Source organism: Crinia signifera, chromosome 3 (genome assembly GCF_055691185.1).
Source record: "Crinia signifera chromosome 3, ASM5569118v1, whole genome shotgun sequence".
Taxonomy (NCBI): domain Eukaryota; kingdom Metazoa; phylum Chordata; class Amphibia; order Anura; family Myobatrachidae; genus Crinia; species Crinia signifera.
The window spans coordinates 338,610,201-338,636,365 of NC_139219.1; the positions used below are offsets into that span (position 1 = coordinate 338,610,201).

The window sequence follows — 26,165 nt, forward strand, 5'->3', positions numbered from 1 at the left end:
TGCTAAGCGAGCGCTCTACCATCTGAGCTAATTCCCCATTGATGAATGACTACTTCAAAAAAAGGCATTGGGAGATCATTTACTAACATATTATAAGGTGTCTCTCTTTTAAAATGGTGTGAGTAGTTGTCATAATTAGCTAAGTCTGACTAAATATTTTTATATGTTGCATGACAAAAAAACTATGTGTAACTGTGAATACAAATAAAATGAAAGATTCAAAAATTTGGACTGTGAAGGGTATCTACAAACAAAATGAAAGGCTAAATCATTTGGAGAATGCGAGCATCGATCTCGCTACCTCTCGCATGCTAAGCGAGCGCTCTACCATCTGAGCTAATTCCCCATTGATGAATAAAAACTTCAAAAAAAATGGCATTGGGAGATGATTTACTAACATATTATAAGGTGTCTCTCTTTTAAAATGGTGTGAGTAGTTGGCATAATTAGCTAAGTCTGATTAAATATTTTTATATGTTGCATGACAAAAAACTATTTGTAACTGTGAAGGGTATATACAAATAAAATGAAAGATTAAAACATTTGGACTTTGAAGGGTATCTACAAATGAAATGAAAGGATAAAACATTTGGAGAATGCGAGCATCGATCTCGCTACCTCTCGCATGCTAAGCGAGCGCTCTACCATCTGAGCTAATTCACCATTGATGAATGACTACTTCAAAAAAATGGCATTGGGAGATGATTTACTAACATATTATAAGGTGTCTCTCTTTTAAAATGGTGTGAGTAGTTGTCATAATTAGCTAAGTCTGACTAAATATTTTTATATGTTGCATGACAAAAAATTATTAGTAACTGTGAAGGGTATATACAAATAAAATGAAAGATTAAAAGATTTGGACTGTGAAGGGTATCTACAAATGAAATGAAAGGCTAAATCATTTGGAGAATGCGAGCATCGATCTCACTACCTCTCGCATGCTAAGCGAGCGCTCTACCATCTGAGCTAATTCCCCATTGATGAATGACAAGTTCAAAAAAAAGGCATTGGGAGATCATTTACTAACATATTATAAGGTGTCTCTCTTTTAAAATGGTGTGAGTAGTTGTCATAATTAGCTAAGTCTGACTAAATATTTTTATATGTTGCATGACAAAAAAACTATGTGTAACTGTGAAGGGTATACACAAATAAAATGAAAGATTCAAAAATTTGGACTGTGAAGGGTATCTACAAATGAAATAAAAGGCTAAATCATTTGGAGAATGCGAGCATCGATCTCGCTACCTCTCGCATGCTAAGCGAGCGCTCTACCATCTGAGCTAATTCCCTATTGATGAATAAAAATTTAAAAAAATGGCATTGGGAGATGACTTACTAACATATTATAAGGTGTCTCTCTTTTAAAATGGTGTGAGTAGTTGGCATAATTAGCTAAGTCTGACTAAATATTTTTATATGTTGCATGACAAAAAACTATTTGTAACTGTGAAGGGTATATACAAATAAAGTGAAAGATTAAAACATTTGGACTTTGAAGGGTATCTACAAATGAAATGAAAGGATAAAACATTTGGAGAATGCGAGCATCGATCTCGCTACCTCTCGCATGCTAAACGCTCTACCATCTGAGCTAATTCCCCATTGAAGAAAGACTAGTTCAAAAAATGGCATTGGGAGATCATTTTCTAACATATTATAAGGTGTCTCTCTTTTAAAATGGTGTGAGTAGTTGTCATAATTAGCTAAGTCTGATTAAATATTTTTATATGTTGCATGACAAAAAAATATTTGTAACTGTGAAGGGTATATACAAATAAAATGAAAGATTAAAACATTTGGACTGTGAAGGGTATCTACAAATGAAATGAAAGGCTAAATCATTTGGAGAATGTGAACATCGATCTCGCTACCTCTCGCATGCTAAGCGAGCGCTCTATCATCTGAGCTAATTCCCCATTGATAAATGACAAGTTCAAATAAAAGGCATTGGGAGATCATTTACTAACATATTATAAGGTGTCTCTCTTTTAAAATGGTGTGAGTAGTTGTCATAATTAGCTAAGTCTGACTAAATATTTTTATATGTTGCATGACAAAAAAACTATGTGTAACTGTGAAGGGTATACACAAATAAAATGAAAGATTCAAAAATTTGGACTGTGAAGGGTATCTACAAATGAAATGAAAGGCTAAATCATTTGGAGAATGCGAGCATCGATCTCGCTACCTCTCACATGCTAAGCGAGCGCTCTACCATCTGAGCTAATTCCCCATTGATGAATAAAAACTTCAAAAAATGGCATTGGGAGATGATTTACTAACATATTATAAGGTGTCTCTCTTTTAAAATGGTGTGAGTAGTTGTCATAATTAGCTAAGTCTGACTAAATATTTTTATATGTTGCATGACAAAAAAACTATGTGTAACTGTGAAGGGTATACACAAATAAAATGAAAGATTCAAAAATTTGGACTGTGAAGGGTATCTACAAATGAAATGAAAGGCTAAATCATTTGGAGAATGCGAGCATCGATCTCGCTACCTCTCGCATGCTAAGCGAGCGCTCTACCATCTGAGCTAATTCCCCATTGATGAGTAAAAACTTCAAAAAATGGCATTGGGAGATGATTTACTAACATATTATAAGGTGTCTCTCTTTTAAAATGGTGTGAGTAGTTGTCATAATTAGCTAAGTCTGACTAAATATTTTTAGATGTTGCATGACAAAAAACTATTTGTAACTGTGAAGGGTATATACAAATAAAATGAAAGATTAAAACATTTGGACTTTGAAGGGTATCTACAAATGAAATGAAAGGATAAAACATTTGGAGAATGCGAGCATCGTTCTCGCTACCTCTCGCATGCTAAGCGAGCTCTCTACCATCTGAGCTAATTCCCCATTGATGAATGACTTCTTTAAAAAAATGGCATTGGGAGATGATTTACTAACATATTATAAGGTGTATCTCCTTTAAAATGGTGTGAGTAGTTGGCATAATTAGCTAAGTCTGACTGAATATTTTTATATGTTGCATGACAAAAAACTATGTGTAACTGTGAAGGGTATACACAAATAAAATGAAAGATTCAAAAATTTGGACTGTGAAGGGTATCTACAAATGAAATGAAAGGCTAAATCATTTGGAGAATGCGAGCATCGATCTCGCTACCTCTCGCATGCTAAGCGAGCGCTCTACCATCTGAGCTAATTCCCCATTGATGAATAAAAACTTCAAAAAATGGCATTGGGAGATGATTTACTAACATATTATAAGGTGTCTCTCTTTTAAAATGGTGTGAGTAGTTGTCATAATTAGCTAAGTCTGACTAAATATTTTTAGATGTTGCATGACAAAAAACTATTTGTAACTGTGAAGGGTATATACAAATAAAATGAAAGATTAAAACATTTGGACTTTGAAGGGTATCTACAAATGAAATGAAAGGATAAAACATTTGGAGAATGCGAGCATCGTTCTCGCTACCTCTCGCATGCTAAGCGAGCTCTCTACCATCTGAGCTAATTCCCCATTGATGAATAACTTCTTTAAAAAAATGGCATTGGGAGATCATTTTCTAACATATTATAAGGTGTCTCTCTTTTAAAATGGTGTGAGTAGTTGTCATAATTAGCTAAGTCTGATTAAATATTTTTATATGTTGCATGACAAAAAACTATTTGTAACTGTGAAGGGTATATTATATACCCTTCACAGTTACAAATAGTTTTTTGTCATGCAACATATAAAAATATTTAGTCAGACTTAGCTAATTATGCCAACTACTCACACCATTTTAAAAGAGAGACACCTTATAATATGTTAGTAAATCATCTCCCAATGCCATTTTTTTGAAGTTATCATTCATCAATGGGGAATTAGCTCAGATGGTAGAGCGCTCGCTTAGCATGCGAGAGGTAGCGAGATCGATGCTCTCAATCTCCAAATGTTTTATCCTTTAATTTCATTTGTAGATACCCTACACAGTCCAAATGTTTTAATCTTTCATTTTATTTGTATTCACAGTTACAAATAGTTTTTTGTCATGCAACATATAAAAATATTTAGTCAGACTTAGCTAATTATGCCAACTACTCACACCATTTTAAAGGAGAGACACCTCATAATATGTTAGTAAATCATCTCCCAATGCCATTTTTTTGAAGTAGTCATTCATCAATGGGGAATTAGCTCAGATGGTAGAGTGCTCGCTTAGCATGCGAGAGGTAGCAAGATCGATGCTCGCATTCTCCAAATGTTTTATCCTTTCATTTCATTTGTAGATACCCTTCAAAGTCCAAATGTTTTAATCTTTCATTTTATTTGTATATACCCTTCACAGTTACAAATAGTTTTTTGTCATGCACCATATAAAAATATTTAATCAGACTTAGCTAATTATGACAACTACTCACACCATTTTAAAAGAGAGACACCTTATAATATGTTAGTAAATCATCTCCCAATGCCATTTTTAGCTAAGTCTGACTAAATATTTTTATATGTTGCATGACAAAAAACTATTTGTAACTGTGAAGGGTATATACAAATAAAATGAAAGATTAAAACATTTGGACTTTGAAGGGTATCTACAAATGAAATGAAAGGATAAAACATTTGGAGAATGCGAGCATCGATCTCGCTACCTCTCGCATGCTAAGCGAGCGCTCTACCATCTGAGCTAATTCCCCATTGATGAATGACTACTTCAAAAAAAGGCATTGGGAGATCATTTACTAACATATTATAAGGTGTCTCTCTTTTAAAATGGTGTGAGTAGTTGTCATAATTAGCTAAGTCTGATTAAATATTTTTATATGTTGCATGACAAAAAACTATTTGTAACTGTGAAGGGTATATACAGGGCAGCCGAGAGGAATGCCGGGCCCCGGTAAAATTTTGGGGGCGTGGCCTAAGTGTGTTGTGGGAACCTCCCACACTTAGGCCACGCCCCCAAAATGTTTAGAGGAGGGTGAAAGAAAACTCTAAAAACTAATCTCAGAAGCAGCACACACCTACAGCATGTGCTGTGCTGACTGCAGGCTCAGCATGACCTCTCACGCTGTCAGTGAGACACTCATGCTGAGCCTGCTGTCAGCACAGCACATGCTGTAGAAGTGTGTGCTACTGTTGCTACCCGGGAGGGATGGAGGGGTCAGACCAGGGCCCCTGCGGGGCCCCTTCAGCAACTGTGGGCCCGGGTAATTAGTACCCGCTCCCCCCCTCTCTCGGCTCCCCTGGGTATATACAAATAAAATGAAAGATTAAAAAATTTGGACTTTGAAGGGTATCTACAAATGAAATGAAAGGATAAAACCTTTGGAGAATGCGAGCATCGATCTCGCTACCTCTCGCATGCTAAGCGAGCGCTCTACCATCTGAGCTAATCCCCCATTGATGAATGACTACTTCAAAAAAATGGCATTGGGAGATGATTTACTAACATATTATAAGGTGTCTCTCTTTTAAAATGGTGTGAGTACTAGTCATAATTAGCTAAGTCTGACTAAATATTTTTATATGTTGCATGACAAAAAATTATTTGTAACTGTGAAGGGTATATACAAATAAAATGAAAGATTAAAACAATTGGACTTTGAAGGGTATCTACAAATGAAATGAAAGGATAAAACATTTGGAGAATGCGAGCATCGATCTCGCTACCTCTCGCATGCTAAGCGAGCGCTCTACCATCTGAGCTAATTCCCCATTGATGAATGACTTCTTTAAAAAAATGGCATTGGGAGATGATTTACTAACATATTATAAGGTGTATCTCCTTTAAAATGGTGTGAGTAGTTGGCATAATTAGCTAAGTCTGACTGAATATTTTTATATGTTGCATGACAAAAAACTATTTGTAACTGTGAAGGGTATATACAAATAAAATGAAAGATTAAAACATTTGGACTTTGAAGGGTATCTACAAATGAAATGAAAGGATAAAACCTTTGGAGAATGCGAGCATCGATCTCGCTACCTCTCGCATGCTAAGCGAGCGCTCTACCATCTGAGCTAATCCCCCATTGATGAATGACTACTTCAAAAAAATGGCATTGGGAGATGATTTACTAACATATTATAAGGTGTCTCTCTTTTAAAATGGTGTGAGTACTAGTCATAATTAGCTAAGTCTGACTAAATATTTTTATATGTTGCATGACAAAAAATTATTTGTAACTGTGAAGGGTATATACAAATAAAATGAAAGATTAAAACAATTGGACTTTGAAGGGTATCTACAAATGAAATGAAAGGATAAAACATTTGGAGAATGCGAGCATCGATCTCGCTACCTCTCGCATGCTAAGCGAGCGCTCTACCATCTGAGCTAATTCCCCATTGATGAATGACTTCTTTAAAAAAATGGCATTGGGAGATGATTTACTAACATATTATAAGGTGTATCTCCTTTAAAATGGTGTGAGTAGTTGGCATAATTAGCTAAGTCTGACTGAATATTTTTATATGTTGCATGACAAAAAACTATTTGTAACTGTGAAGGGTATATACAAATAAAATGAAAGATTAAAACATTTGGACTTTGAAGGGTATCTACAAATGAAATGAAAGGATAAAACATTTGGAGAATGCGAGCATCGATCTCGCTACCTCTCGCATGCTAAGCGAGCGCTCTACCATCTGAGCTAATTCCACATTGATGAATAAAAACTTCAAAAAAAATGGCATTGGGAGATGATTTACTAACATATTATAAGGTGTCTCTCTTTTAAAATGGTGTGAGTAGTTGTCATAATTAGCTAAGTCTGACTAAATATTTTTATATGTTGCATGACAAAAAACTATTTGTAACTGTGAAGGGTATATACAAATAAAATGAAAGATTAAAACATTTGGACTTTGAAGGGTATCTACAAATGAAATGAAAGGATAAAACATTTGGAGAATGCGAGCATCGATCTTGCTACCTCTCGCATGCTAAGCGAGCGCTCTACCATCTGAGCTAATTCCCCATTGATGAATGACTACTTAAAAAAAAGGCATTTGGAGATCATTTACTAACATATTATAAGGTGTCTCTCTTTTAAAATGGTGTGAGTAGTTGTCATAATTAGCTAAGTCTGACTAAATATTTTTATATGTTGCATGACAAAAAAACTATGTGTAACTGTGAATACAAATAAAATGAAAGATTCAAAAATTTGGACTGTGAAGGGTATCTACAAACAAAATGAAAGGCTAAATCATTTGGAGAATGCGAGCATCGATCTCGCTACCTCTCGCATGCTAAGCAAGCGCTCTACCATCTGAGCTAATTCCCCATTGATGAGTAAAAACTTCAAAAAAAATGGCATTGGGAGATGATTTACTAACATATTATAAGGTGTCTCTCTTTTAAAATGGTGTGAGTAGTTGGCATACAGATGGCGCCGGCCTTATTATTGCCGCCTATGGCGATGTTTCCGACACACGCCATGGCGCATACATGTAGCGAATCGCCGTGGCGCTTCACGACGAGTGCAATATCACAGACCAACCACCAGATGTCACTTTTAAAAACCTCATTTGCGCATGCGTAAGATTTGTGCTTCAGCGCGTGCATGATGCGCAGGAATTACATGAACTTTATTATACGATGAGCACCTCTCTAATGCCGCTGGCACGAGCGTGATCCAGTCTCTTCAGCCGAGAGTGCATCATGCTGATGCGGACAGAGAGTGTCGTACATGTACGTCATGGCCGGGAGGTACTTCCCGACACATGACGTACATGTACGTCATGGCTTCTAACTGTCACTGCGTCTATAGACGCAGTGACAGTTAGGAGATGTAGCCGCACAGACGCTAATGCGTAACATCAAACACCGTAACATCAAACACCGTACTGTAGTTCTAAAGGTTGTACGACACGGACGCTATGCGTCTCAGTATACAGTACAGTATTGTTCTAAAGGCGGTCACAATATTGGAAACTTGGTCACAATATGGTTTTGCAGCATTACGCATGACGCTCGAGCTAACGGGACGCTCGAGCTAATGAGACGCTCGAGCTAACGGGACGCTCGAGCTAATGAGACGCTCGAGCAGCAACGACGGTATCCGCTCCCCGTCGCTAGGCCCTGCTTTCCCCGTCAGCTCCTGACTGTTAAGCTACAGGCTGGGTGTAGAATCAGTCATGGTAGTATAGTAGTCATTACACTGTACAGTTCTTGGCTGTAGTGTAGTGGTTATCTGCATGGTGTTTCACGCCGGAGACCCGTGTTCGATTACGGCGTTAAACCTTTAATATTATAGTATCAAATTTTACAGTTTTAACTAAGATATAATTATTGACAATATACTGTGTGATTAAAATATAATTATTTATATTTACAGTATAGTATTACATTTTACAGTATATTGTATAAGTAATTTATTACAGTATATAAAAACTACTGATAAACTACTGATAAACTACTGTACCCACTACTCAGCGGCGGGCGCACAGAATGGGACGTTGTTCCGCACAGGACGCACGGCGCATAGGACGCACGGCGCATAGCACGCACGGCGCATAGGACGCACGGCGCACACGCTAATGCAGTATACTGTAGGCGCCATTATCAGTATCGCTAGTACTGTACCTGGACCTGTTCAGTATGTCGGACACTGGCAGAGTCAGGAGGGCAAGGCCCTTTGGCAGAGGGGAGCTCCTCACCCTGGTGGCTTGGCGGGACAGGCTCCTGGTCTCTAATCGGGAGATTGTGGAGGCCTACCAGGGGGCCCGTCAAGCCATCAGGGTGAGGTTCCATAGAGACAGGCCAGTTAGGAGCCTCCAGAGGAGATGGTCCGACCTGGTCCGTCGGGACCCTCAACTGCTGGACTCCCTCAGGCAAAGTAAGTACTGTACATACTGTACCTGTACAATGTTGAGTGCTATTGTATACAGTATTTTTTTACTTGTTGCCATGGGGGATTTTACAGTATACTGTACCTGTATTTTTTTTTAATGTGCTGATTGCTGTACAACTGTTCAGGTAGATTTTACAGAACTTGCTATTAGAATTAGAATTTAGAATTAGGGGGTGTGTCATTCTCCACCTGAAGGGTGTGTCTACAGTACTTCCATACAGTACACTACTGTACTGTACATGGAGATACTGTATTGTGTGTGGGGGGGGGGGGGCGCTGACCTGGACAGAGAGGTTTTTTGGACCGGGTCTGAGAGCGCCAGAGTCAGCTGTTCAGCAGTGGTATTGATACAGATTTGGGGGGAGCAGTATTAGACAGGTCCTTCTGAGCATTGTTCCGCTCTCCAACTCCAGGGCCTGGACCCCACTTCTTACATTCCCATTCCTGCAGCCACCAGACCTGGTTTCCAGCCCATGGTTGGGGTGATGTCAACATGTTAACCCCCGGAATCCATGGCAGATCATGTACTGTACAGTAAATTCTTTGCAATGAGCATGTTAATCCCTTCCAGAGTGTGCAACACCTGGAAGACCAGGTTCATCCCATGGCAACGAGCATGTTAACCCCCTAATATGCAATGAGCATTATAGTGTGTGTAGTAATGGGTAATGGACATTATGGAATGTGGTAAAATACTGTACATACTGTACTGTAATACAGTAGGTACTGTACAGTATTTTGGTGTACAGTATGGCATAATGTGTAGGACTAATGAGAGAGAGATGGAGATTGCTGCTACAGTACTGTGCAGTATTTCAGGGAGTCTCCTGCTGAAGAGGGAAGGCAACTACTGTATGCTGTACAGTACATGCTTGTTGCCATGGGTGATTTCCTACAGCATTGGTTTTCATGACATACTGTACAGTACTGTACAGTAAATTGTGGGCCCTTACAAACTTTTGATATGGGGCCTACAAATACTGTATCTGCAGTAATTACAGTATGCCTTACGCACTGTATTTCTTATTTTTCCAGGTATCAGCAGGATGACGCTGCGGGAGAGACAGCACCGCCACTGTAAGTACAGTACAGTATACTGTATACAGTACAGAGCGGAACATTGCATATTGACTTTCAAACATGTGGGATACTGTACAGGACCACAGCATTTCATCCCTCCTGGAATGGGTCATTTTGGCAGGTACTGTACTGTACTGTACTGTTATGTACTGCACAGTACAGTATGTACTGTAGTGTTGATACAGTACCTTAACACATTGTACTTTATAGTACAGTATGTTCGTGTTAGAGAATATACAGTACTGTACAGCACAGTCGTTTTTTTGTGTGCTTTTCCGCAGTCCCAGTGGATGTCGCAGCTCCAGAAAGCCTCCCTGCCGCCACCCAGGAGGAGAGGGCCACCTCTGCCCCCACCCAGCTGGAGGAGGAGTCTCTGAGCGCGGTTGGTAAGTATTGTACAGTATAACACCAGGGCTCTCACCATCTGTACCGGAAAAGTATTTTTGAACAGGCTCCAGCATGTACTGAGGCCCTTGTTCTTCTTCACTCTCTGACAAAATCCTTCTTGGATGGACAAACCCATGTGCACTGCAGGTGAGGCAGGTGTTACTGGACTTGCGCAGAGAGAATTACAGTATCTACTGTACAGTAGATTTGGGTGTGTCATTTTGCACTGCCTCGCCTGCTGTGCACATGGGTTTGTCCATCTACTGTGGGGAGGATTTTGTCAGAGAGTGAAGCAGAGTAAGGGCATCAGTTCCTGCTGGAGCCTGTTCAAAAATACCCCTGCTTGCACGATACACCCTCTTTATTTTGTCCTTTTTTTTTTTGACATTTGCAGCTCCAGAAAGCCTCCCTGCCGCCACCCAGGAGGAGAGGGCCACCTCTGCCCCCACCCAGCTCGAGGAGGATTCTCTGAGCGCGGTTGGTAAGTATTGTACAGTATAACACCAGGGCTCTCACCATCTGTACCGGAAAAGTATTTTTGAACAGGCTCCAGCATGTACTGAGGCCCTTGTTCTTCTTCACTCTCTGACAAAATCCTTCTTGGATGGACAAACCCATGTGCACTGCAGGTGAGGCAGGTGTTACTGGACTTGCGCAGAGAGAATTACAGTATCTACTGTACAGTAGATTTGGGTGTGTCATTTTGCACTGCCTCGCCTGCTGTGCACATGGGTTTGTCCATCTACTGTGGGGAGGATTTTGTCAGAGAGTGAAGCAGAGTAAGGGCATCAGTTCCTGCTGGAGCCTGTTCAAAAATACCCCTGCTTGCACGATACACCCTCTTTATTTTGTCCTTTTTTTTTTGACATTTGCAGCTCCAGAAAGCCTCCCTGCCGCCACCCAGGAGGAGAGGGCCACCTCTGCCCCCACCCAGCTCGAGGAGGATTCTCTGAGCGCGGTTGGTAAGTATTGTACAGTATAACACCAGGGCTCTCACCATCTGTACCGGAAAAGTATTTTTGAACAGGCTCCAGCATGTACTGAGGCCCTTGTTCTTCTTCACTCTCTGACAAAATCCTTCTTGGATGGACAAACCCATGTGCACTGCAGGTGAGGCAGGTGTTACTGGACTTGCGCAGAGAGAATTACAGTATCTACTGTACAGTAGATTTGGGTGTGTCATTTTGCACTGCCTCGCCTGCTGTGCACATGGGTTTGTCCATCTACTGTGGGGAGGATTTTGTCAGAGAGTGAAGCAGAGTAAGGGCATCAGTTCCTGCTGGAGCCTGTTCAAAAATACCCCTGCTTGCACGATACACCCTCTTTATTTTGTCCTTTTTTTTTTGACATTTGCAGCTCCAGAAAGCCTCCCTGCCGCCACCCAGGAGGAGAGGGCCACCTCTGCCCCCACCCAGCTCGAGGAGGATTCTCTGAGCGCGGTTGGTAAGTATTGTACAGTATAACACCAGGGCTCTCACCATCTGTACCGGAAAAGTATTTTTGAACAGGCTCCAGCATGTACTGAGGCCCTTGTTCTTCTTCACTCTCTGACAAAATCCTTCTTGGATGGACAAACCCATGTGCACTGCAGGTGAGGCAGGTGTTACTGGACTTGCGCAGAGAGAATTACAGTATCTACTGTACAGTAGATTTGGGTGTGTCATTTTGCACTGCCTCGCCTGCTGTGCACATGGGTTTGTCCATCTACTGTGGGGAGGATTTTGTCAGAGAGTGAAGCAGAGTAAGGGCATCAGTTCCTGCTGGAGCCTGTTCAAAAATACCCCTGCTTGCACGATACACCCTCTTTATTTTGTCCTTTTTTTTTTTTGACATTTGCAGCTCCAGAAAGCCTCCCTGCCGCCACCCAGGAGGAGAGGGCCACCTCTGCCCCCACCCAGCTGGAGGAGGAGTCTCTGAGCGCGGTTGGTAAGTATTGTACAGTATAACACCAGGGCTCTCACCATCTGTACCGGAAAAGTATTTTTGAACAGGCTCCAGCATGTACTGAGGCCCTTGTTCTTCTTCACTCTCTGACAAAATCCTTCTTGGATGGACAAACCCATGTGCACTGCAGGTGAGGCAGGTGTTACTGGACTTGCGCAGAGAGAATTACAGTATCTACTGTACAGTAGATTTGGGTGTGTCATTTTGCACTGCCTCGCCTGCTGTGCACATGGGTTTGTCCATCTACTGTGGGGAGGATTTTGTCAGAGAGTGAAGCAGAGTAAGGGCATCAGTTCCTGCTGGAGCCTGTTCAAAAATACCCCTGCTTGCACGATACACCCTCTTTATTTTGTCCTTTTTTTTGCTGTACAAACCTACAGTACCAGGGCAGCGGCGGCAGAGCTTGATGCTACTGTTCCTCATAGTGACAATGGCGTCATGATGAGGGATTTTCGTGGCAGCTCTGGAGGACTCGGCCTGAGCACTCGCCAGCCCCCACAAGCCGCACCAACCATACCCGGCAGTGGGGGAGGGGTGGGGGAATTGACTGGAGGTGCTGCACCAGTGGTGCACACAAGGACACCACTGGCGTACACCTACTGTATAGTGGCATGCCTTGAGATTTTCCGGGACAGCCCACTGCACCAGCACAGCTGAATCCGGAAAATCTCCAGGCATTCAGTACAGTACCACTCAAGTGGTTAATACCTACATTATTTGCATACAGTACTGCACGGTTGTTTAATGATGTCTATAATACAGTACTGTATTAAATTACCTGTATATTTTTGTGCTGTTGACAGGATAACTCCCATGGTTAGAGATGTCAACAAAGAGAAGAGAGTGGAACAGGCACGTCGTTGGATTGAGAGCGGTGAAACTTTTCAGGATGTCCTTTTCACCGATGAATCCTCAGTTGCACTCGAGAGGTTCTCGCGAATGTCATTCCGTAAGAAGGACCATATCTCATTGAAGCCACGGCCAAAGCATCCACTGAAAGTCCACGTATGGGGAGCCATATCACGATTGGGAGCTGGCCCATTGTTAATGTTCGAAGGTACAGTATAGTACAGTATACAGTACCATGCGTTGTCTGTGTTTGTAAGAAATAATGTACTATACTGTACACTACAATAATTAAAATTGAATGCAGTGGTTATTAATAAACAATACTGCTTTTTTCTCTAGGGATCATGGATAAACAATTCTTTCAAGAAAGAATAGTAGAGGGATGTATGGTGCCATATGTGCGGAAACGTTTCCCATCGCATCATAGACTATTCCAGGACAATGATCCTAAACACTCTGCCTCTGCAAAATTCATGGAAGAGAAAGGCATCAATTGGGAACGCACACCACCAGAGTGAGTATTGCTTTAATATTGTACTGTACTTTTATGGTTTTATCAAGATTGTATGCTTTTCTGTTCTAAAAGAAACATTATTGAAATACCTTTATTGTATCATACTGTTTACTTTAGATCCCCGGACATGAATCCAATTGAATTGGTATGGGCTCAAATGAAGTATTACATCAGGAACACTGCGAAGCCGACAACAAAACAGCAGCTGTTGGATGGGATCCGTAAATTTTGGCAAGAAGTGCTGACACCGGACATTTGTAATAATTGCATAAATCATCTATATAAAGTATTGCCTGTTATAGTCAAAATAAATGGACAACCCAGTGGTATGTAGTACTGTATTAAAATAGTATAGAAGTACTTAATCAGTCTGTTTTCTGTGTGTTTCTCTATGAACCCCCACCCCAAAATACTGTATAATAAAAATAAAAGTTGTGTGTGTGATGTTACAGTACTGTACAGCAGTGTTGCAAGCAAGGGGGTACGGTGTGGTACAGAGTACTGTACAGTACCTGTAAGAAATACAGTATGTTGCAGGTACGCAGTACCACTTACTCCCTGACCCACTGTCAATTCTATTTTTAATTTAAGTCTAAATATAATACATCCGCAGCCCGCCCACTCAGCGTTATGATTGGCGTAGCTACCGCTACTGCTGATTTAGCCTGTCACACTGACAGGCATCTGCAGTGGCGATAGCATGAAGAGCAGGCTCCACAATTGTAAGCACAATCTGCCCAGCTCTCCGCCAAGCAAGAGCCAACCGACCCCCAGTCATTTCCTGCTTCTCATTCCCTGTCTCCTGATGCCACGCCACTATTGTCATTTAGGGCCTTATTCGCATTCACTCTTTCTGTCACAATTCTTCTTAGATGGACAAAACTGCAGGTGGGGCAGATGTACAGTATAATGAGCAGAGAGAATTAGATTTGGGTGAGTTACAGTATTTTGTTTCTGTGCAGGAAAAATACTGACTGCTTTATTGTTACACTGCAATATAGAGCTTACTGTACTGTACTTTGAAGTACAGTACAGTAAAACCCCACCCAAATCTAATTCTCTCTGCAATAGTAAAATCTACCCCACCTGCAGTGCACATGGTTTTGTCCATCTAAGAAGAATTTTGTCAGAAAGAGTAAATTCGAATAAGGCCCTTAGTCACTCTTCTAGCTTTGTGTGACCACGAACACTCATGACACATGGCCACACCCATACAGTATTTGGTAGAGCCCATGAGTACTGTACCACCAAGAAAAAAATTCTACCTGCACCACTGCTGTACAGTACCTTTTGTTTATTATTCTGTCCTGCACCTTGCTACTGAACTGTACCTTGTCCCCTCTGATTGTACTGTATGCCATATTATCCATCTGTTGTCAATAAAAGTATTTTACTGTACTGTACATGTGGATAACAAGTAGAAAAATGTTGATTCGGTGCAATGTACTGTACTGTAGACAGTCTGTTTTACTGTATGTGTGTGTCTTGCTGAACCCCCACCCCAAACAAATAAAAAAAAAAAAAAAATCTGTGTGTGATTTTTTTTTTTTTTCTATTCTGTACTGTACTGTACCTTGCTACCTTTTCCCCACTGATTGTACTGTATGCCATATCATCCATCTGCTGTCAATAAAAGTGTTTACTACAGTATTCAGTATTTGCAGTAGCATACAATAAGTTACTGTACAGTATCGTCTCACGCTGGAAAAAAGACAAGGATACATTGGAGTAACAATAAAATATTTATAAATACAGTATGAAAAAAAAAGAAACAACGCCAGAATAACAATTAAATTAAACGAACTAAAAATTGGAAAATGAAATCAATGAACTGGTGCATCAGCACCCGCACCGCCTCAAGCGCCCTGAGCCGCTGAGCCCTCTGTTGTTGTTCTGTGGTGGGGAAGTAAAATGTTAACGTTACTATAGTGTACTGTACGGTAAGTACTGTACTGTACTGTATTATTATTCTACAAAAGCAATCCCAACCACTGACATACTGTACTGTAACTGTACCTCTATAATTGGGGCCGGGACCCGGGCCAGGCCCCTGCGAGTCTGATCCTGGCCTGTGCTGGCTTATCCGCAGTTGGTGTCTTGGGCCCCCATGGACGATTGGCACTGTAGTGGGAGAAAAAGTGAGCATTACAATACAGCATGTACAGAACCTGTTCCACTTAGTGGCCCTTCTTCACTTCAACGGTGGTGGTCGTACTGTACTGTACAGTATGCCATAAAATAAAGCATGCCATGCCAAAAGAAGAAGCTGGTGGGTGGGACAGGCTTTTCTATTGGAATTACTGTTCAGGACTGTGTCAGAGGCGGAACTCAGTTCCCTCTACCATTGGAAACCAGTTGCCCATCACTTTTACACCTCTGGTTACAGTGCAGTACTACAGTAATTCTTACCACTTTCATCGTCCTCCTCCTCATCTTCCTCCAGCTCCATGGCCTCCACCTCAATGATGTCTGAGTGGAGAAAGGAAAATACAGTAGTACAGGAAAAAAAACATCATTTGCCTACTTACAGGTACTGTACTGAACATGTACTGTACAGTACAACTCCATAGAAGAAGGTCCTAATGGTGTAGATTGAAATGTCTACACACCATCTCCAAGCGGGCACCACCCACCTACAGTAGTGTACTGTACAAACAGGCAAGGCCCAAAGTCTGCGTGACACCCAGCGCAGAGCCCCCCCAAAGTGAAGTCCTACACCAAAGGCATTGTCAGTTCCTCCAGAACCACCTGCACTTCCAACCACTTCAACAGCCAACCCCCACCTCCGCATCCCACAAAGCACCCCCTCCACCGGACCACTGTACTCACTGCCTGGCTCCTGGTCCTCCTGCTGCTCCACCTCCTCCTCCTGTTCCTTCTCGGTGTCGAGGAGAACCGCCTCTTCTACCCGGGTGTGGCCTAGTGATGCTGCATTAAAAATAAAAAAAAATAAAAACATTGTAAACGTACTGTACTGTAAAGTAAATTCCCTTCTACTTTTAGAACTCCATAGAACGGTTGTGTCAAAGTCATGGCCCTCCAATTGTTGTGGAAGTACTGTACACATCCCACCCAGCATGCCATGCCACAGTTTTAACAATCCATCATACTGTACTGTATACAAAAAGTGGCATGCTGGGATGTGTACATATGTACTGTACAACCAGCAAAGGCCCAAAGGCTGCGTGACACTCAATGCAGTGCACCCCAAAGTGAATGCCTTCGCTGAACGGCATCTTCAGTTCCTCCAGAACCACCTGCACTTCCAACCACTTCAACAGCCAACCCCCACCTCCGCATCCCACAAAGCACCCCCTCCACCGGACCACTGTACTCACTGCCTGGCTCCTGGTCCTCCTGCTGCTCCACCTCCTCCTCCTGTTCCTTCTCGGTGTCGAGGAGAACCGCCTCTTCTACCCGGGTGTGGCCTAGTGATGCTGCATTAAAAATAAAAAAAAATAAAAACATTGTAAACGTACTGTACTGTAAAGTAAATTCCCTTCTACTTTTAGAACTCCATAGAACGGTTGTGTCAAAGTCATGGCCCTCCAATTGTTGTGGAAGTACTGTACACATCCCACCCAGCATGCCATGCCACAGTTTTAACAATCCATCATACTGTACTGTATACAAAAAGTGGCATGCTGGGATGTGTACATATGTACTGTACAACCAGCAAAGGCCCAAAGGCTGCGTGACACTCAATGCAGTGCACCCCAAAGTGAATGCCTTCGCTGAACGGCATCTTCAGTTCCTCCAGAACCACCTGCACTTCCAACCACTTCAACAGCCAACCCCCACCTCCGCATCCCACAAAGCACCCCCTCCACCGGACCACTGTACTCACTGCCTGGCTCCTGGTCCTCCTGCTGCTCCACCTCATCCTCCTCTTCCTCCTCGGTGTCGAGGGGAACCGCCTCTTCTACCCGGGTGTGGCCTAGTGATGCTGCATTAAAAATAAAAAAAAATAAAAACATTGTAAACGTACTGTACTGTAAAGTAAATTCCCTTCTACTTTTAGAACTCCATAGAACGGTTGTGTCAAAGTCATGGCCCTCCAATTGTTGTGGAAGTACTGTACACATCCCACCCAGCATGCCATGCCACAGTTTTAACAATCCATCATACTGTACTGTATACAAAAAGTGGCATGCTGGGATGTGTACATATGTACTGTACAACCAGCAAAGGCCCAAAGGCTGCGTGACACTCAATGCAGTGCACCCCAAAGTGAATGCCTTCGCTGAACGGCATCTTCAGTTCCTCCAGAACCACCTGCACTTCCAACCACTTCAACAGCCAACCCCCACCTCCGCATCCCACAAAGCACCCCCTCCACCGGACCACTGTACTCACTGCCTGGCTCCTGGTCCTCCTGCTGCTCCACCTCATCCTCCTCTTCCTCCTCGGTGTCGAGGGGAACCGCCTCTTCTTCCCGGGTGTGGCCTAGTAAGGCTGCATTAAAAAAAAAAAAAAAAAACATTGTAAACGTACTGTACTGTACAGTAAATTCCCTTCTACTTTTAGAACTCCATAGAACGGTTGTGTCAAAGTCATGGCCCTCCAATTGTTGTGGAAGTACTGTACACATCCCACCCAGCATGCCATGCCACAGTTTTAACAATCCATCATACTGTACTGTATACAAAAAGTGGCATGCTGGGATGTGTACATATGTACTGTACAACCAGCAAAGGCCCAAAGGCTGCGTGACACTCAATGCAGTGCACCCCAAAGTGAATGCCTTCGCTGAACGGCATCTTCAGTTCCTCCAGAACCACCTGCACTTCCAACCACTTCAACAGCCAACCCCCACCTCCGCATCCCACAAAGCACCCCCTCCACCGGACCACTGTACTCACTGCCTGGCTCCTGGTCCTCCTGCTGCTCCACCTCATCCTCCTCTTCCTTCCTACAGTACACCGCATTGTTGATCCCTATTCACACACAGCCCCAATTGTTTATGGTGTACTGTACAGTACATGTACTGTAGGGTGTGGATTGAAATGTCGAATGACATAATGTCGAATGTCAAAATGTCGACACCACAATGTCAAATGTGTAAAAATGTCGACATGGGTTAATGTCGACATTTCAAAAATGTCGACTGCCATAATGTTGACTGGGGTTATGTCGAATTGCTCTTTTGGGTTTTTTTTGGCCCGAAATGTCAACAGTGTCGACATGGACACTATTGACATAGTGAATCGGACCCTCGCATCGCTCGCTTCGCTCGCGATGCTTAGGGCATTTTTACACATTTGACATTGTGGTGTCGACATTTTGACATTCGACATTATGTCATTCGACATTATGACCGCATCCCGTACTGTGAAAGTGCGCCGTTGATATGGTCTGCTGCCCAGGGCCCACACAGACCATATCGACGGTGCTCTCTAGAGCCGCCAACCCCCCCTCCCTGTACCCCCCTCGGTACAGTACTGTGCTTACAGCGCCTGATGGCCTGAAGTCTCTCAGGATCCCTCCTGACCAGGTCACTCCAGCGCCGCTCTAAGGAGCGGATAGACCGCTGACGGCCAGTGTCCCTAAGGATAGCCCTGCGGGTCTTTCTGTAGGCCTTCATTTTCTCCTTGTTGCTGGAGAGAGTCCTGTCTCTCCAGCGCACAAGGTGCCTCAGCTCCCGGGTGCTGTACGGGCCCTCTCTGCGCTCCGCCATTGTACTGTACAATGCAGTGGTGCACAGCATACAGTACAATAAAGCACAGGTGACGCAAAATTTCGGCGCGGGGGTCCTAGACACATGACTTTCATCATGCGCCCAAAACTTTATTTAAAAGAGTTTGGAGATACTAAATCGCTAGGACATACTGTACTGTATAGTTTTATTAAATATCATTCTACAAAATACTGTACACACTGTATTCCAATAGAAAAAACCCTGAGGATGGCCCGCCAGCTCTGGAAGCACGTCTGGCACGGCCCGCCCCTTCGTGGATTCTTTGCTCTGCAGGAGATGTTGAAGTGTAATGACCTGTATTAGCCGACCCCCTCCACCCCTGGGGGGAGGGGAGGAGGCGCTTGACTTCATTACTCCTTGCAAGAGACAATACAGTATTGCAGCGTGTGAAATAGGGCTTTCTTAAACCAGTCACCCCCGGCAAACCTCGCACTGGACGCTTCAACTCATACTGTAACTCTTGGTCCTCGCGGAGGTTCAGTCGCATTAGCGGCTAAATCTCCCGAGTGTACTATCTAGATTCGGCCGCAGATGCGCCTGAACCTCCGTGAAGTCTGGTCTGTCAGGACTCGGCTTGTGAATCCTTCAGTACACATTTAGTGGTCTACGCTAGCTTTATTGATTACTGTGCATTTATAAATAAATAAATGAATGAATGAATAAATAAATAAACATCAAAATTATCTTACAACCCCCTCCCCTCCGTAATCGAACTCGGGCCTCCTGCTTGGATTGCCGCGCAGCTAACCACTAGACTACTGCACGGTCATGTAAACCGTGGCAGGAGGAGGAGGAGCAGCAGTTGTGATGGCAAAACCAGTACCCCTGCAGCCTCTGAGACGCCCCCCTGGCGAGAACCCCGAGGACGGCACGGCCCGCCCCTTCGTGGATTCTTTGCTCTGCAGGAGATGTTGAAGTGTAATGACCTGTATTAGCCGACCCCCTCCACCCCTGGGGGGAGGGGAGGAGGCGCTTGACTTCATTACTCCTTGCAAGAGACAATACAGTATTGCAGCGTGTGAAATAGGGCTTTCTTAAACCAGTCACCCCCGGCAAACCTCGCACTGGACGCTTCAACTCATACTGTAACTCTTGGTCCTCGCGGAGGTTCAGTCGCATTAGCGGCTAAATCTCCCGAGTGTACTATCTAGATTCGGCCGCAGATGCGCCTGAACCTCCGTGAAGTCTGGTCTGTCAGGACTCGGCTTGTGAATCCTTCAGTACACATTTAGTGGTCTACGCTAGCTTTATTGATTACTGTGCATTTATAAATAAATAAATGAATGAATGAATAAATAAATAAACATCAAAATTATCTTACAACCCCCTCCCCTCCGTAATCGAACTCGGGCCTCCTGCTTGGATTGCCGCGCAGCTAACCACTAGACTACTGCACGGTCATGTAAACCGTGGCAGGAGGAGGAGGAGCAGCAGTTGTGATGGCAAAACCAGTACCCCTGCAGCCTCTGAGACGCCCCCCTGGCGAGAACCCCGAGGACGGCACGGCCCGCCCCTTCGTGGATTCTTTGCTCTGCAGGAGATGTTGAAGTGTAATGACCTGTATTAGCCGACCCCCTCCACCCCTGGGGGGAGGGGAGGAGGCGCTTGACTTCATTACTCCTTGCAAGAGACAATACAGTATTGCAGCGTGTGAAATAGGGCTTTCTTAAACCAGTCACCCCCGGCAAACCTCGCACTGGACGCTTCAACTCATACTGTAACTCTTGGTCCTCGCGGAGGTTCAGTCGCATTAGCGGCTAAATCTCCCGAGTGTACTATCTAGATTCGGCCGCAGATGCGCCTGAACCTCCGTGAAGTCTGGTCTGTCAGGACTCGGCTTGTGAATCCTTCAGTACACATTTAGTGGTCTACGCTAGCTTTATTGATTACTGTGCATTTATAAATAAATAAATGAATGAATGAATAAATAAATAAACATCAAAATTATCTTACAACCCCCTCCCCTCCGTAATCGAACTCGGGCCTCCTGCTTGGATTGCCGCGCAGCTAACCACTAGACTACTGCACGGTCATGTAAACCGTGGCAGGAGGAGGAGGAGCAGCAGTTGTGATGGCAAAACCAGTACCCCTGCAGCCTCTGAGACGCCCCCCTGGCGAGAACCCCGAGGACGGCACGGCCCGCCCCTTCGTGGATTCTTTGCTCTGCAGGAGATGTTGAAGTGTAATGACCTGTATTAGCCGACCCCCTCCACCCCTGGGGGGAGGGGAGGAGGCGCTTGACTTCATTACTCCTTGCAAGAGACAATACAGTATTGCAGCGTGTGAAATAGGGCTTTCTTAAACCAGTCACCCCCGGCAAACCTCGCACTGGACGCTTCAACTCATACTGTAACTCTTGGTCCTCGCGGAGGTTCAGTCGCATTAGCGGCTAAATCTCCCGAGTGTACTATCTAGATTCGGCCGCAGATGCGCCTGAACCTCCGTGAAGTCTGGTCTGTCAGGACTCGGCTTGTGAATCCTTCAGTACACATTTAGTGGTCTACGCTAGCTTTATTGATTACTGTGCATTTATAAATAAATAAATAAATAAATAAATAAATAAATGAATGAATAAATGAATAAATAAATAAATAAACATCAAAATTATCTTACAACCCCCTCCCCTCCGTAATCGAACTCGGGCCTCCTGCTTGGTTTGCCGCGCAGCTAACCACTAGACTACTGTACTGTCATGTAATCCGTGGCAGGATGTGATGGCAAAACCAGTACCCCTGCAGCCTCTGAGACGCCCCCCTTGCGAGAACCCCGAGGACGGCCCGCCAGCGTCTGATACCTGTAGTTCTTTCATGGATTGTCTGAGTTTGTCCTTTCATAGATTAGTGCTGTCATGTACTGTAGTACTGTACTTTATTTTAGCGCAAGTCGATACCGTCCAACTCTGGAAAGGCAGGAGGCACTTTGACTTCAGCGCCTCCTCCATTTGCTCACTTGTACTGTATTGTACGTTCACTAGTGTCTCATTTTAATTTACTTTACTGTACTGTACTGTACTTTATCATTTCCCACGAGCACCTCATCGTGCATGAGCGTCTAATCGCGCACGAGCTTCTCATACAGTATAGTAATACGGCGAATGGAGGAATCACTCCGACTGTATCTTGATGGAGCATTAGCCACCCAGTGGTGGCAGATTGTATTACATGGCGAGCAACCATGTCGCTTGGCGGACGCCAGCGCCATAAAAATATCGATGCGCCAGAACCTCCGCCATGGCGTCCAGGCGGCAATAATAAGGCCGGCGCCATCTGTAATTAGCTAAGTCTGATTAAATATTTTTATATGTTGCATGACAAAAAACTATTTGTAACTGTGAAGGGTATATACAAATAAAATGAAAGATTAAAACATTTGGACTTTGAAGGGTATCTACAAATGAAATGAAAGGATAAAACTTTTGGAGAATGCGAGCATCGATCTCGCTACCTCTCGCAAGCTAAGCGAGCGCTCTACCATCTGAGCTAATTCACCATTGATGAATGACTACTTCAAAAAAATGGCATTGGGAGATGATTTACTAACATATTATAAGGTGTCTCTCTTTTAAAATGGTGTGAGTAGTTGTCATAATTAGCTAAGTCTGACTAAATATTTTTATATGTTGCATGACAAAAAATTATTAGTAACTGTGAAGGGTATATACAAATAAAATGAAAGATTAAAAGATTTGGACTGTGAAGGGTATCTACAAATGAAATGAAAGGCTAAATCATTTGGAGAATGCGAGCATCGATCTCACTACCTCTCGCATGCTAAGCGAGCGCTCTACCATCTGAGCTAATTCCCCATTGATGAATGACAAGTTAAAAAAAAAGGCATTGGGAGATCATTTACTAACATATTATAAGGTGTCTCTCTTTTAAAATGGTGTGAGAAGTTGTCATAATTAGCTAAGTCTGACTAAATATTTTTATATGTTGCATGACAAAAAACTATTTGTAACTGTGAAGGGTATATACAAATAAAATGAAAGATTAAAACATTTGGACTTTGAAGGGTATCTACAAATGAAATGAAAGGATAAAACATTTGGAGAATGCGAGCATCGATCTCGCTACCTCTCGCATGCTAAGCAAGCACTCTACCATCTGAGCTAATTCCCCATTGATGAATGACTTCTTTAAAAAAATGGCATTGGGAGATGATTTACTAACATATTATAAGGTGTATCTCCTTTAAAATGGTGTGAGTAGTTGGCATAATTAGCTAAGTCTGACTGAATATTTTTATATGTTGCATGACAAAAAACTATTTGTAACTGTGAAGGGTATATACAAATAAAATGAAAGATTAAAACATTTGGACTTTGAAGGGTATCTACAAATGAAATGAAAGGATAAAACATTTGGAGAATGCGAGCATCGATCTTGCTACCTCTCGCATGCTAAGCAAGCGCTCTACCATCTGAGCTAATTCCCCATTGATGAATGACTACTTCAAAAAAAGGCATTTGGAGATCATTTACTAACATATTATAAGGTGTCTCTCTTTTAAAATGGTGTGAGTAGTTGTCATAATTAGCTAAGTCTGACTAAATATTTTTATATGTTGCATGACAAAAAAACTATGTGTAACTGTGAATACAAATAAAATGAAAGATTCAAAAATTTGGACTGTGAAGGGTATCTACAAACAAAATGAAAGGCTAAATCATTTGGAGAATGCGAGCATCGATCTCGCTACCTCTCGCATGCTAAGCAAGCGCTCTACCATCTGAGCTAATTCCCCATTGATGAATAAAAACTTCAAAAAAAATGGCATTGGGAGATGATTTACTAACATATTATAAGGTGTCTCTCTTTTAAAATGGTGTGAGTAGTTGGCATAATTAGCTAAGTCTGATTAAATATTTTTATATGTTGCATGACAAAAAACTATTTGTAACTGTGAAGGGTATATACAAATAAAATGAAAGATTAAAACATTTGGACTTTGAAGGGTATCTACAAATGAAATGAAAGGATAAAACATTTGGAGAATGCGAGCATCGATCTCGCTACCTCTCGCAAGCTAAGCGAGCGCTCTACCATCTGAGCTAATTCACCATTGATGAATGACTACTTCAAAAAAATGGCATTGGGAGATGATTTACTAACATATTATAAGGTGTCTCTCTTTTAAAATGGTGTGAGTAGTTGTCATAATTAGCTAAGTCTGACTAAATATTTTTATATGTTGCATGACAAAAAATTATTAGTAACTGTGAAGGGTATATACAAATAAAATGAAAGATTAAAAGATTTGGACTGTAAAGGGTATCTACAAATGAAATGAAAGGCTAAATCATTTGGAGAATGCGAGCATCGATCTCACTACCTCTCGCATGCTAAGCGAGCGCTCTACCATCTGAGCTAATTCCCCATTGATGAATGACAAGTTAAAAAAAAAGGCATTGGGAGATCATTTACTAACATATTATAAGGTGTCTCTCTTTTAAAATGGTGTGAGAAGTTGTCATAATTAGCTAAGTCTGACTAAATATTTTTATATGTTGCATGACAAAAAACTATTTGTAACTGTGAAGGGTATATACAAATAAAATGAAAGATTAAAACATTTGGACTTTGAAGGGTATCTACAAATGAAATGAAAGGATAAAACATTTGGAGAATGCGAGCATCGATCTCGCTACCTCTCGCATGCTAAGCAAGCACTCTACCATCTGAGCTAATTCCCCATTGATGAATGACTTCTTTAAAAAAATGGCATTGGGAGATGATTTACTAACATATTATAAGGTGTATCTCCTTTAAAATGGTGTGAGTAGTTGGCATAATTAGCTAAGTCTGACTGAATATTTTTATATGTTGCATGACAAAAAACTATTTGTAACTGTGAAGGGTATATACAAATAAAATGAAAGATTAAAACATTTGGACTTTGAAGGGTATCTACAAATGAAATGAAAGGATAAAACATTTGGAGAATGCGAGCATCGATCTTGCTACCTCTCGCATGCTAAGCGAGCGCTCTACCATCTGAGCTAATTCCCCATTGATGAATGACAAGTTCAAATGAAAGGCATTGGGAGATCATTTACTAACATATTATAAGGTGTCTCTCTTTTAAAATGGTGTGAGTAGTTGTCATAATTAGCTAAGTCTGACTAAATATTTTTATATGTTGCATGACAAAAAAACTATGTGTAACTGTGAAGGGTATACACAAATAAAATGAAAGATTCAAAAATTTGGACTGTGAAGGGTATCTACAAATGAAATGAAAGGCTAAATCATTTGGAGAATGCGAGCATCGATATCGCTACCTCTCGCATGCTAAGCGAGCGCTCTACCATCTGAGCTAATTCCCTATTGATGAATAAAAATGAAAGAAAATGGCATTGGGAGATGACTTACTAACATATTATAAGGTGTCTCTCTTTTAAAATGGTGTGAGTAGTTGGCATAATTAGCTAAGTCTGACTAAATATTTTTATATGTTGCATGACAAAAAACTATTTGTAACTGTGAAGGGTATATACAAATAAAGTGAAAGATTAAAACATTTGGACTTTGAAGGGTATCTACAAATGAAATGAAAGGATAAAACATTTGGAGAATGCGAGCATCGATCTCGCTACCTCTCGCATGCTAAACGCTCTACCATCTGAGCTAATTCCCCATTGAAGAAAGACTAGTTCAAAAAATGGCATTGGGAGATCATTTTCTAACATATTATAAGGTGTCTCTCTTTTAAAATGGTGTGAGTAGTTGTCATAATTAGCTAAGTCTGATTAAATATTTTTATATGTTGCATGACAAAAAAACTATGTGTAACTGTGAAGGGTATACACAAATAAAATGAAAGATTCAAAAATTTGGACTGTGAAGGGTATCTACAAATGAAATGAAAG

At 42.1% G+C, this 26,165-nt stretch overlaps 9 non-coding genes across 9 annotated transcripts; all 9 read right to left on the minus strand.

Annotated features, from left to right (window-relative positions):
- Window positions 1-273: 273 nt before the first annotated feature.
- TRNAA-AGC (transfer RNA alanine (anticodon AGC)) lies at window positions 274-346 on the minus strand. Its single transcript has one exon. It is a non-coding gene; the product is annotated as a tRNA-Ala (tRNA).
- Window positions 347-590: 244 nt separating this feature from the next.
- Window positions 591-663, minus strand: TRNAA-AGC (transfer RNA alanine (anticodon AGC)). The gene has a single exon. It is a non-coding gene; the product is annotated as a tRNA-Ala (tRNA).
- Window positions 664-2,482: 1,819 nt separating this feature from the next.
- TRNAA-AGC (transfer RNA alanine (anticodon AGC)) lies at window positions 2,483-2,555 on the minus strand. Its single transcript has one exon. It is a non-coding gene; the product is annotated as a tRNA-Ala (tRNA).
- Window positions 2,556-3,113: 558 nt separating this feature from the next.
- On the minus strand, window positions 3,114-3,186 carry TRNAA-AGC (transfer RNA alanine (anticodon AGC)). The gene has a single exon. It is a non-coding gene; the product is annotated as a tRNA-Ala (tRNA).
- Window positions 3,187-4,588: 1,402 nt separating this feature from the next.
- TRNAA-AGC (transfer RNA alanine (anticodon AGC)) lies at window positions 4,589-4,661 on the minus strand. Its single transcript has one exon. It is a non-coding gene; the product is annotated as a tRNA-Ala (tRNA).
- Window positions 4,662-5,290: 629 nt separating this feature from the next.
- TRNAA-AGC (transfer RNA alanine (anticodon AGC)) lies at window positions 5,291-5,363 on the minus strand. Its single transcript has one exon. It is a non-coding gene; the product is annotated as a tRNA-Ala (tRNA).
- Window positions 5,364-5,606: 243 nt separating this feature from the next.
- Window positions 5,607-5,679, minus strand: TRNAA-AGC (transfer RNA alanine (anticodon AGC)). The gene has a single exon. It is a non-coding gene; the product is annotated as a tRNA-Ala (tRNA).
- Window positions 5,680-5,922: 243 nt separating this feature from the next.
- Window positions 5,923-5,995, minus strand: TRNAA-AGC (transfer RNA alanine (anticodon AGC)). The gene has a single exon. It is a non-coding gene; the product is annotated as a tRNA-Ala (tRNA).
- Window positions 5,996-6,238: 243 nt separating this feature from the next.
- TRNAA-AGC (transfer RNA alanine (anticodon AGC)) lies at window positions 6,239-6,311 on the minus strand. Its single transcript has one exon. It is a non-coding gene; the product is annotated as a tRNA-Ala (tRNA).
- Window positions 6,312-26,165: the final 19,854 nt, after the last annotated feature.